We start from the raw sequence: 12,097 nt of genomic DNA, 5'->3' as shown, positions 1-12,097 counted from the left end.
CAGTCATGAATTCAGAAAAATCCAGCATAGGGGCACCTGGGTGGCTTAGTCGGTTGAACATCTGACTTTGACTCAGGTCATGATCTCATGGTTCGTGAGTTCTAGCCCCATGTCGGGCTCTGTGCTGACAGCTCTGAGCCTGGAGCCTGCTTCTGGTTCTGTGTCTCCCTCTCTCTTTGCTCCTCCCTCACTCATGCTCGGTCTCTCTCTGTCTCTCAAAATGAATAAATGTTAAAAAAAATCAAAAAGAAAAGAAGAAAAATCCAGCATAACTAACCTTTAAGGAGACAAGAGCAGTTGCCAAAGATCATGTTCACAAAGTCATCTCTCCTAACTGTGGGAGTTGAGTCACCTCTGCTCCCCTTGGCACTGACATTGAGACTTGGGGGACAGTTGGTATAAGTTCTTTTCCAGCCACTTCATGATTTTTTCTTATGTATTTATATGATCAGCAAAACCTTGATTTCATTCATCTCAGATAAGCAGTATTTCTTCCTTTCCACAAGCTCTTCCTCATGTCACCACTGTCTGCTTAGGAAATTCTTCCTCATCACTCACCTCCCCAAACAACTTTCAGCAACACAACTCTCAGTAAACTTTCCTGACATCTACTCTACTCCTATACTCCAAAAACCACACTCAAGTACTTGCATTATGAAATTTTCCTTAATGGTTTTTTCCTCCGTGTGTATTTCCTTCACGAATCTCTAAGCTCCTTCAGTCATTAACAAAGTCTTATTCCTTTCCGGGGTGCCATGAGTGTATTGTGAGGTGTGGCACCAAGTAGACAGAAAATTAATGTTTTGGACTAAAGAATAAAGCATTAAAAAGTCGGGGCTTAAATTGTTTAAAATCACATTAGTGTGTTTCATTTTTGTGTCCCCAATATTTTGTGTTATACATTTTGTAATTTTCTTAAATTCTTATTTAGGAATGGTAGGAAGCTTCTGATACAGCTCTCAATGATTCCTACCTCCTGGCATGCATACTCTTGTGTAATACCCCCTCCCCCACTTTGAGTGTAGGGTGGACCTAGTAACCAGTACAATATAGTAAAAGCAATGGGATCTCACTTCCAGGTTTAGTTTACAAAACGTCGTGACTTGTGTGTGTTCTCTTGTTGGCACCCTCTCCCGTCCTCCTGCGTGCTCCCCATGATGAGGCCAGTCACCATGAATGAGATGTTCTATGGAGAGGCCCACATGGCAAGGAACCAAGGGAGGCCTCATGAGAAACTGAAGGCTCAGTTCAACAACTCATGAGAAACTGAATCTTGCCAACAGGCACACGAGTGTGAGCTTGGAAAGTAGGTCCTTTACAGTTGGGGCCTCAAGAGAACTGGAGACCGTGAGATGCTGAGGCAAAGTGTCCAGTTAACCATGCCCACTTGCCTGACCTACAGAAACTGCGGGATCAGAAATGTGTTTTGTTGTAAGTCACTAAGTGTTGGGTAATTTGTACACAGCCATAGATAACTAATACATTATTTATCAATCAGCTAGGGTTCACAGATGATAAAACCCAACAATAGCAAAATGCAGTTTGCTTTATTGTTAAGCATAATTATTGGTTTGCAATATGTATCAGCAAATTGTTCTTCAAAAATTCAAAACTGTGTTTTTCATTCACCAAAATGCCTCAAAGCTCACTTTATCAAGTCAACTTTGCATTGATTTGGGCTTCTGAAAAGCACCAGTTAAAAATTCAGGGTACTTGTACACATTCGTCCCCTAAGCATTTATCAGGTGAGTATCATGTGCCCTGAGTTTGAGGCACAATTTCTCCCTAGCTTATATAATTTTCTTTGAATATGGAGGGTACACTGTTGAAAAAGAAAGTTCCTGTCCTCAGAGGGCTAATATCTAGTGAGGTGACAGACATCTAAACAGATAATTACTTACTTTCATTTCAAGTGATAGAAACCGTAGAGGAATGTGTGCATTGAAGGCCTATGCCCGCTGCAGCAAGGCAACTAATCCAACCTGAGAAGTGGAAATGTCCTTCAGAGCCTCATCAAGGATAGATGAGAGTCATAGAGATGAAGAGGAACAGGAAGAAGACAGCAGGCCAAGTGGATGGAATAAACCAAGGGATTTATCTAAATAAATTCTCCAGAACATTACCTTTGGTCAAATAGCACTAAACACACTCTTAATAAGTCAGCTATTCTTTACAAGAAATGTGTGCCCCATTATTAAGAAGAAGAAGCAAAAACAAATGGGGGTAATTCATACAACTGGATCAAGGCAATTAGAAACTGGACTCAGGATGATTTCCTTAAGTGCTTGAAGCCAGGGCCTAGTTCATAAAACTAGACTTGTCATCTCTCCTTTATTTATGATTCTGAAATGAACTTTAAACTCTGAATGAGAAGATAATCAGGAGCTTCACAAATTAATGGCCATATAATTTCATTTCTGAAATACTTAGGCCCTGACTTCCCTCAATTAACTTAATAATTACCACAAAGAAAGCTCAAAGAACAGCATCCAAGGTGCTTTGAAAACTAAACAAAAACCAGCTCAGACTAAAGATCAGTAAATGAAATAAGCTTCTAGAGCTGGTGTACAAATTAATCTTTAATTGGATGTTAAAAGTGTTAATCAAATAATGATTAAATATGATATATTTAAGTATGATATGTTTAAACTCTGGTCTCTCAAGGTTCAATTTCCTTAGCAAAATGCTTAACTCTTCTTATATTTCTTGAAAAAAAAAGCCTTCCCTATTCTCCAAATGAAATATATTTAAACCAAGGAATCCTTGCTTGATTCCCAACATGTTTTTTACTTTCATAGTAATTACATTTTATACTAATTAGCAATAAACAAGATACCTTCCTGTGTTTCAGTTGAACTAAGTTCATAAGCTTTAGAGGCTGAGCCACTTAAGCATGGCTGGAACCAAGTAAAATACATAGCCTCACCTATGGTATATTTAATTATTGCTGCACAACTTGGTCGTTAGACATGTTCTCTCATTGAGGACTGAATGATTGTGTGATACAGGACCACACAAAAATCTCAGATTACAAAGAAGCTGGAGGTGGAGATGGATAGGATCATGTGAATTTCTCTCTCTTCTCTCTAGCCAGGAGGGAGAGGAACCTCTGGGAGATTCTAGGAATCATTAAATTGTTTACATGCCGCAACACACACACACACACACACACACACACACACACACACACACACACAAGCACACCTCTACATATCCCACAGTCTCCAATCCCACAGGTCAGCCTTATATACTCTACTATAAAAAGAATAATGTGCTTCACCTGAAATCTGTTTGCTTGAAATTCTGAATTCAAAATTCCTTTGGATGAATGTAATATTTACCGTTAGGTACTCTACTATATGTTTGGCACCTTTTAAATGTTATCTCTTAAAATACCTTCTTGGAGGGCCTTCATCCATCATGTAATAAGCCTGGTTGTCTATACCACCATGTTGGAGAGGTGACATAGAGACAGAGACGCCCAGGATCCCCATCTGTTCCAGCCCCCAACTGTTTGAATTTCCCCAGCACAAGCACCAGACCTAAGAGTGAAGGAGTCTCTGAGATGGCCCCAACTCCAACCACTATGACTGAAACCATCTGCTAGGTCTCAAGAGAAACTGCCTGGCTGTGTCCAGTCAACCCCCACTATGGGTAAGCAAAATAAGTGATTGTTATTTTTTAAGCCCCCGTTGTGGGGTGGTTTGATACCCAGCAAAAGATAGCCAGAATAGTCTTTGAATAAGAACATCTGTGTGGATCTTCTGTCATTGCACCGTGTTTGTGGTCATCTCAAAGATATGAACTGTTTGGCAGCCACATCCTAACTTCCACCTCCAGCACTCAGTGTATATTCCTCTTTTAGCTGCACGTTGAGCCTACCAAGACAACCTTGCCAGAGAGAAAGGGACTGTTGTCAGGTTAATGAGGAATGTAGCTGCACTCACCCTCCCAAATGCATGGGTGCCTGTGTTTATCAGCATTTCACCTTGGCTTCCAAGATTTTCCTCCCGGACATATTGCTGTTCTGAGACACTCTTTACTTCTAGCCCTTCCAGCCCCATTGCCCTTAACAGGAACACACACTTCCAGACCTTTATCTGTTATTATATTCCACTTGAACTACCGCCAGACTTGAACTGGCAATGCAATTTGGGAACCCGTTCTAAAACTATTCACCAAGAAAAAAATGCAGAATATTTTATCTTTTAAGAAAACATCCCAAATTAAAAACTAATCTGCTGGCTCAAGGAGGTGTATTTCTCAGTTTCAAGAAAGTGTTCATACATGCTATAAGAGTTTAAGGTTACATTGTAACCATGAAGAATTATTTTGGCTTCAAAGAAGCATTTCTGTTATAAACTGTTAAACACACAGGCACACACATACAAGAATGTACAAAACTTAACAACAAAAACTTGCCTTGCTAAAAGGCAAACAGAAGCTATGCCAAATGTCCCTCTAGTAGACTACATAAATGAATAAGACACACATTAACCAACTGATAAATGGTAGGTTATCACTGGAGGAATCAAGGCTTACTCAGTAAACTTTCCCAGCAGGACCAATCCAATGTGACCCAGCGGGAATCTCACAAGCTCCAGGGAGCACTGCAGAGGCATGAGGCTAACTGCTGTAAATGGCAGGCTGTTCTCCTGTAAGGGTCTCTATGAGGAGATGGGGGAGAGAGCGATAGAAAGAAACACTCTAGTTTATGAGAAAATTCTCATTTTAGTGTTTAGCTCTTTTTTATTTTCCAAAGTGTTTTTGAAGTAAATAAATGTGTGCCTCATTGGGGCACAATCTCAGCCTGCTAATGTCAGGTTTAGAAAGGCAACCTGGCATATGGAGAAGAATGGGCTTTCAAAACAGCAGGGCTCTCTGCTTCCTGCTCCTGCTACCCACCTGCTGTGTAAACTTACATAAGTTATATAACCTCTCTGATCTTTGATTCTTTTTCAGTAAAATGGGGATTATAAGGCATGTGATTGTGGTAGGGCTTAAATGAGAGAATATTATAGCCAGTAGAGTCTTCTGTGTGTACTTGAAGAAAGTGTGTATTCTATTTTTCTGCGATAGAATGTTTTTTTAATGTTTATTTATTTTTGAGAGAGAAAGACAGAGTGCAAGCAGGGAAGGGGCAGAGAGAGGGAGACACAGAATCCGAAGCAGGCTCCAGGCTCTGAGCTGTCAGCACAGAGCCCGACACGGGGTTTGAACCCATGAACCACCAGATCATGACCTGAGCCGAAGTTGGATGCTCAACTGACTGAGCCACCCAGGTGCCCCTGGAATGTTTTATATATATCTTTTAGAGTCACGTATTCCCAAGTATGCTTCAAGTAAAAAATTTTCTTGTTGAAAAAAAAAAACTTTTACTGAGGATATTTGTTTAAAATAAAGCATATCAGAGGGGAGGCCGTGGGGGGATGAGTGAAATAGATGAAGAGAATCAAGAGTATACTTACGATGAGCACTGAGAATTGTTGCATCACTATCCACCTGAAACTAACAGAACACTGTATGCGAACTGTATTGGAATTAAAATAAAAAACTTAATAAAAAAATACTGTAAATTGCCAGTTTTGTACTTAGAACACACGAGATATTAAATTCTTAATTATATACAATTAATTGCTAATGTTTCTTATTAAATTTTATTATTCTATTTTTCCATTTTGGAACATTATTTTATACTATTAATAAAAGGTATTATTTAAAGTAAACTTTTAAAAACTGTCTGGTCAAAGAGTCAAGAGACCTGGTTCTAATCCCAACCCTGTTCTTTTCTACAACATATAATCTGCCCAAGTTGTTTTCCACTCATTTATGAGTCCCACTTTACTTTTGGTTAAAAACAAATAAGGGGTTTGGATTTGATGATATTGTCTCTCCTGACACAAACATTTTATTTTTTATTTTTAAAAGTAGGCTCCACATCCAGTGTGGAGCCCACCACAGGGCTTGAACTCATGACCCTGAGATCAAGACCTGAGCTGAGATGGAGAGTCAGACATTTACTGACTGAGCCACCCAGGTGCCCTGTGACACAAACATATCAGCAACTTGATAACTCTAAGTTCATCTGAATCTAATTTGTTTTCTTTGTCCAAGAAGGTTGACTTGAGCAATAAAAGCAAAAATTAACAAGTGGAACTATGTTAAACTTAAAAAGCTTCTACACAACAAGGAAACCAACAAAATGAAAAAATAAGCTACTGAATGAGAGAAAATATTTGCAAATCATATATCTGATAAGGGGTTAATATACAATTATATATATACATATGTTTATTTATTTATCCATATATATTTATTTATTTATCCAAATATATAAAGAATTTATATAACTCAATAGCAAAAAACCCAAACATTCTGATTAAAAATTGGGCAGAGGATCTGAATAGGCATTTATCCAAAGAAGACATACAGATGGCCAACAAGTATATGAAAAGATGTTCAACATCACTAATCATCAGGGAAATGCAAATTAAAACCATAATGAGTTATCACCTCACACCTCTTTTGTTAGAATGGCTATCAACAAAAATACAAGAAATAAGTGTTGGTGAGGATGTGGAAGAAAGGGAACCCTTGTATGCAGTTGGTGGGAACATAAATTGGTGTAGCCACTGTGGAAAACAGCATGAATATTCCTCAAAAAATAAAAATAAAAATAAAAATAAAAATAAAAATAAAAATAGAACTTCCTTTTGATCCAGCAATTCCACTTCTGGGTATTTAACTGAAGAAAACAAAAACATTAATTAAAAAAGACAGTACTTGGGTGGCTCAGTCAGTTAAGCATCCGACTCTTGATTTCAGCTCAGGTCATGATCCCAGGGATCCAGCCCTGTGTCAGGCTCTTTGCTGAGCATGAAGCCTGCTTGGGATTCTCTCTCTCTCACTCTTCCTCTGCCCCTCTCCCCTGCTTATGCACATGCTCGCTCTCTCTCTAAAATAAATAAAATTTTAAAAAGATATATGTACCCCAATGTTCACTGCAGCACTTTTTGCAATAGGCAAGACATGGAAACAACCTAAGTGTCCATTGATACATGAATGGATAAAGACATTATGGTACACACACACACACACACACACACACACACACACACACACACTGAAATATTATTCCATGAAAAAGAAGGAAATCTTGCCATTTGTGACAACATAGATGGGCCTTGAGGGGGCTTTGCTAAATGAAATAAGTCAGAGAAAGATAAATACTATGTGGAATCAAAAAAAAAAAATAGTTGAGCTCATAGAAACAGAGAAGATGGTGGTTGCCAGAGACAGGGAGGTTGGGTTGGGCAAAATGAGTGAAGGTGGTCAAAAGGTACAAACTTCAAGTTATAAAATAAATAACCCATAGGGATGTAATGTAAAGCATGGTGACTATAATTAATAATGCTGTTTTGCATATTTGAAGGTTGCTAAGAGAGTAAATCTTAAAAATTCTCATCACAAGAAAAAAACTGTAACTATGTATGGTGATAGATGTTAACTAGACTTATTGTGTCGATTATTTTGCAATAAGTACAAATAACAATTCATTACATTGTACACTTGAAACTAATATAATTTATTGGTCATTATATGTCCATTTTTTAAAAGTTGCCTTAATAAAGCATTAATTAGTGGCTTATGCTAAGGCCAATGGTCTAGAGAGCAGCGGTATGCCGGTAAACCTTAAAAATGTTGGCTCTCTGGGAAAAAAACAAAAAGAAAAAACCCTGTTTATAGTGTTTGCCACTTTCCATGTTATAAATATTCCCACCATGGCTAATTTGAAGCTATGAGTGAGACATCACTACAGGTGGAATAGGAAAGAGATATATACAACTGGCTCTCATGGCGCTTTCTCTAGCATATCACTGTGCCAAATCCAATGGACTGCACTGCTCACCCTTCATTCAGTTCCTGAGTAGTAAGGACATCACAAAGAAGAACAGCTCCAGGGATCAGGACACTTTATATTTTCAGCTTCAATTTAGGGCAGATACATAAATAAACCCTTGTTACCACACGAAATGCACCACTAAATTCACTGCCATTTTGGAAAAAAGAACAAAGGTTCTGGAGACCATGAAATACTGAATTGCAAACTCAATCTCCTTTTCTTACACTCCATTTTAATTCTTCACCTACTTTAAACTGATAAGAACAGATGCTACACTTGACCTTAGCCTAAAGGCCAAGAAGCAATTCTTCACCTACTTTAAAACATTCCTTAACATCAGACTATAAAAGCAACAAATGACTTCTAAAAGTTCTAAGTCAGAAAATTAGTAAAAGCAAATTTTGTCTTTTCAATTCCTTAATGCCCATATGAATGAAATTTGTCAAATCAACTCTCTCATGTGAAAAGTCAATCATCAATTGAACCATGGATGGACTCTGATTACAGGGTTCCCACAGATGTTGAAGTTTAGAAAGCCCCAGTCTACAGGGCAGGGCTACGAATGAGAAGCAAGCATAAGCATGCTTTAACACCTCATACATCATACAATCTGTCAATTGCCAAAGAACTAAAGCCCTGCAATCCATTCTAGGAGAAATCCTCAGGATGTAATCCACACCTTATTTTCTCACAAACTTGACATCTTTGATCATCAGACTTCTCAGTCCTCAGAGATGTGAAGTTGAAGAAACCTTCAAGAACCCAGTGTACTATTACGGGTAATGACAGATGATATCTGACAGCCCAGCATACTGCCTTGTACAGTAGCTCCTAAAATTCACCTAAAGATTTAGAAAGGAAGATCCTACTAACTTGCACCCCTGCAAAGTGTTTAAGGTTCCTAAATTATCACCCTGAGTCAACATGGAAAGACCATTTTGATCTCACTATCTTCTGTGTGATGTAAGGAAAATATATGATATATTTTAGAAACATTCTCATCAAGAAGTTTTTAAAAGTACAATTTTTAATCTCTAAAAAAATTGACCCATATGAAATAACTTATTCCTTGGAAATGTGCTATTGCTGTAGCTCTATACATTAAGGTACTAACATATAGAATGCTTACTGAGTACAAGGCATTTTGGAGATAAAGACTCCTAAAACAATATAGGGAATGTTGCTGTTGTTCTTCCCAGATCCCTTTACTCAGTCCATATATCCAACCCATACACACTGTGAATGTTGGTTATTAATAGCTTGCAGCTGCCTCCTTCCTTAAAAAATACAGTCATTGCTTGATTGGGAGCTGTGTCACTGGGGAAGTCATTTCCTGCAAGAAGCAGCTTATTCTCATTAACTTAGAGACAAGGATGTACAAAAGTCCTCCCATTCCCACATTCACCTAAAGATGGAACCAACTTTGTGATACAATTTGTGCTCTAGAACTCCCCAAAGGATCAGAATGAGATAGTCTCCAGCTGATATCACAACCCTGCTTGACTCCTTCTCTTGTCCTGTACTGCTCCCCTCAATTCCCTTCTGAGAAAACTTCCTCAATAAGGTATTTGCAAAAAAAAAAAAAAAAAAAAAAAAGTCTACATCTCAGGGTCTACACTTGAAGTATCCAACCTAAAACAGACTTACATCTTTTTTTTAAAAGAATATAAGACATATGTAAATGTTAGCTCAACTATTAATTGACTACTGATTGCATGTAGAGGATTAAAAATGAAAGGGGACTTAGATGATATGTCCATTTCCAGCTAAGACAGAATAATAGGTGCCAGATTTAATTTCTTGACAGATACACCCAAAAAATGGAGATAAGGTATAAAAAATGTTTTTTATGACATTAATATCAGGCAACAAAAGACAATGATCTCCAAAAGATACACAAATAAGCAAATGAGATGCACCCTATGATTGCTCAAGCTTACTGCAGGAAGGAAAAAACCCAGAACAGTCCTGACAGGCACCCAAATTTAGAACAGAGAGCTGGGATCCAGGGAAGCCAAGGCAGTAAGTTATCAAAGAAGAAAAGGCTACATAGAAAGAGAACTCTGGAGATCTGCAGAGGGTCCCCTCTGACTATTCAGCTGAGTATAGATCAGTACATGCACATGAGGAAAGGAACTCCAGAGAAGTTTAAAGGGATAAATCTCTGAAGAACTCACAGGACCAGGAATAGTGCTCATTCCTACCAGGCTGGATGGAAAACTTGAAATTCATAGGGAAGTGGGTAGAATACTGAAAAGGGTTTTGTCTCAGTAGTAGGGGAGAAATAACACTAGACTACTTAATGCTCTGATCTCACCTAACAACACTCAAAAATCAATACTCAAAAGTATAAAACTGTTTCCAAGTAACTTAACTGCCTCCCAGAACAAAGCTCAAGAATATTTACAGTAATCCAAAAATATATGGCACCCTATAAGACAATAGCAAAGAAGCAGGAAAATGACCCAAAATTAGAAAAAATTCAATGAATTAAAACTCATGCAGAAGTAACACAAACACAAGGAAAAAATTATAACTGGATTCCATATATTCAAAATATAGAGGAAAGACCGAACATATTAAATAGACACATGGAAGATTTGAAAAAGACCCAGTTCAAATCCCTAAAGATTAAAATTATACTGTCTGAGATGAAACATACACTTGATGGAATTAATTGGAATTAATTAAGTAGCCACGTTAGCTACTGCAGAAGAAAATATTAGTAAACTTAAATACTTACTAATAGGAACAATTCAAAATGAAACATCCAGAGTTGGGAGTGTGTGTGTGTGGGGGGGAAATAGAATCAATGGTCTGTGAAACAACTTCAAATGGACAAATATATATATACGTAAAAAGAGAAGGGGAATGCAGAACACAAAAAATATATTTGAAGAAATATGGACAAAAATTTTCAAATCTGATGAAGACTTTAAGCCCACAAATTCAAGAAGCTAAACAAATCCTCAAGTGCAAAAACATGAAGAAAACCACATACGACACTTATAATCAAAAATTTAAAAACCAGTGATAAGGAGAAAATATTAAAAGCCGCCAGAGGAAAAAATACATAGTAAGTATGGGAGAAGAAAGATAACAATGATAACAGATTTCTTTTCGTAAACAATGCAAGCTGAAGGAGAGTGAAATGATATCTCTGAAGTACCAAAAGAAAAAACTGTCAACCTAGAATTCTATACCCAGCAAAAATATCTTTTAAAAAAAATGGAGGGAGCACCTGGGTGACTTAGTCAGTTAAGCGTCCGACTTCAGCTCAGGTCATGATCTCACGGTTTGTAGGTTTGAGCCCCACATTGGGCTGTGTGCTGACAGTCCAGAGCCTGGAGCCTGCTTCAGATTCTGTGTCTCCATCTCTCTGCCCTTCCCCTACTCGACTCTATCTCACTCTCATAAATAAACGTTAAAAAAAATTTTTTTAATGGAGGCAAAATATTGTTTTCAGCATTCAAAAGACGAAATAATTCATTGTAAGCAGGCCTTATATATATGAAATAGTAAATAAGAAAAATGATTATGATGAAAATCTTGATCTACACAAAAACAGAGTACTGGAAATGGTAACCATATGGGTAAATTAAAAGAAATTTTTGTCATTATGTAAGTCTCTTTATAAGATAATCAGCCATTTAAAGCAAGAATATAAAAAATGTATTTGAGGTTCATATTATATGTAGAAGTAAAATATATGAAAATGATAGCACAAGAGTCAGAAGGGGAGAAATGGTAAGTTGTGGTAAGATCTTTATACTATATAGGAAGTAGTACAAGATCACTTGAAAGCAAACTGGGGTAATATTTTGTATTACTCGTGTGGGTAACTTTTTGTGTTATTTATAATACTTTATAATATAAATAAGATAAAAAGCCACAAAAGAGATAAAATGGAATCATAAAAATTACTCAATGAATCCAAAATATGAGAGAAAAGGAGAAAAAAGGAGCAAATAAAAGATGGTAAAAATAGAAAGATGGTAGATATAAGTACAGCCATATCTATCATCACATATGTGGAGGAAAGACTCTAAGATGGCCCCCAATTATCCCTGTCTCCTTGTATTTATGCCCTCCTCTTGAGTGTAGATGGAACCTGTGACTTATTTCTAACCAACAGAATATGAGATGTTACCATCACGATTGTTATATAAGACTGGAACTTCCATCTTGCAAGCA

At 37.3% G+C, this 12,097-nt stretch overlaps 1 pseudogene; it reads right to left on the bottom strand.

Annotated features, from left to right (window-relative positions):
• Nucleotides 1-8,031: 8,031 nt before the first annotated feature.
• LOC115508000 lies at nt 8,032-8,209 on the bottom strand (annotated as a pseudogene).
• Nucleotides 8,210-12,097: the final 3,888 nt, after the last annotated feature.

This window comes from Lynx canadensis, chromosome X (assembly GCF_007474595.2).
Source record: "Lynx canadensis isolate LIC74 chromosome X, mLynCan4.pri.v2, whole genome shotgun sequence".
NCBI classification, from domain to species: domain Eukaryota; kingdom Metazoa; phylum Chordata; class Mammalia; order Carnivora; family Felidae; genus Lynx; species Lynx canadensis.
The sequence above is the reverse complement of the archived record's forward strand: the minus strand, read 5'-3'. Positions and strand labels throughout refer to the sequence as shown.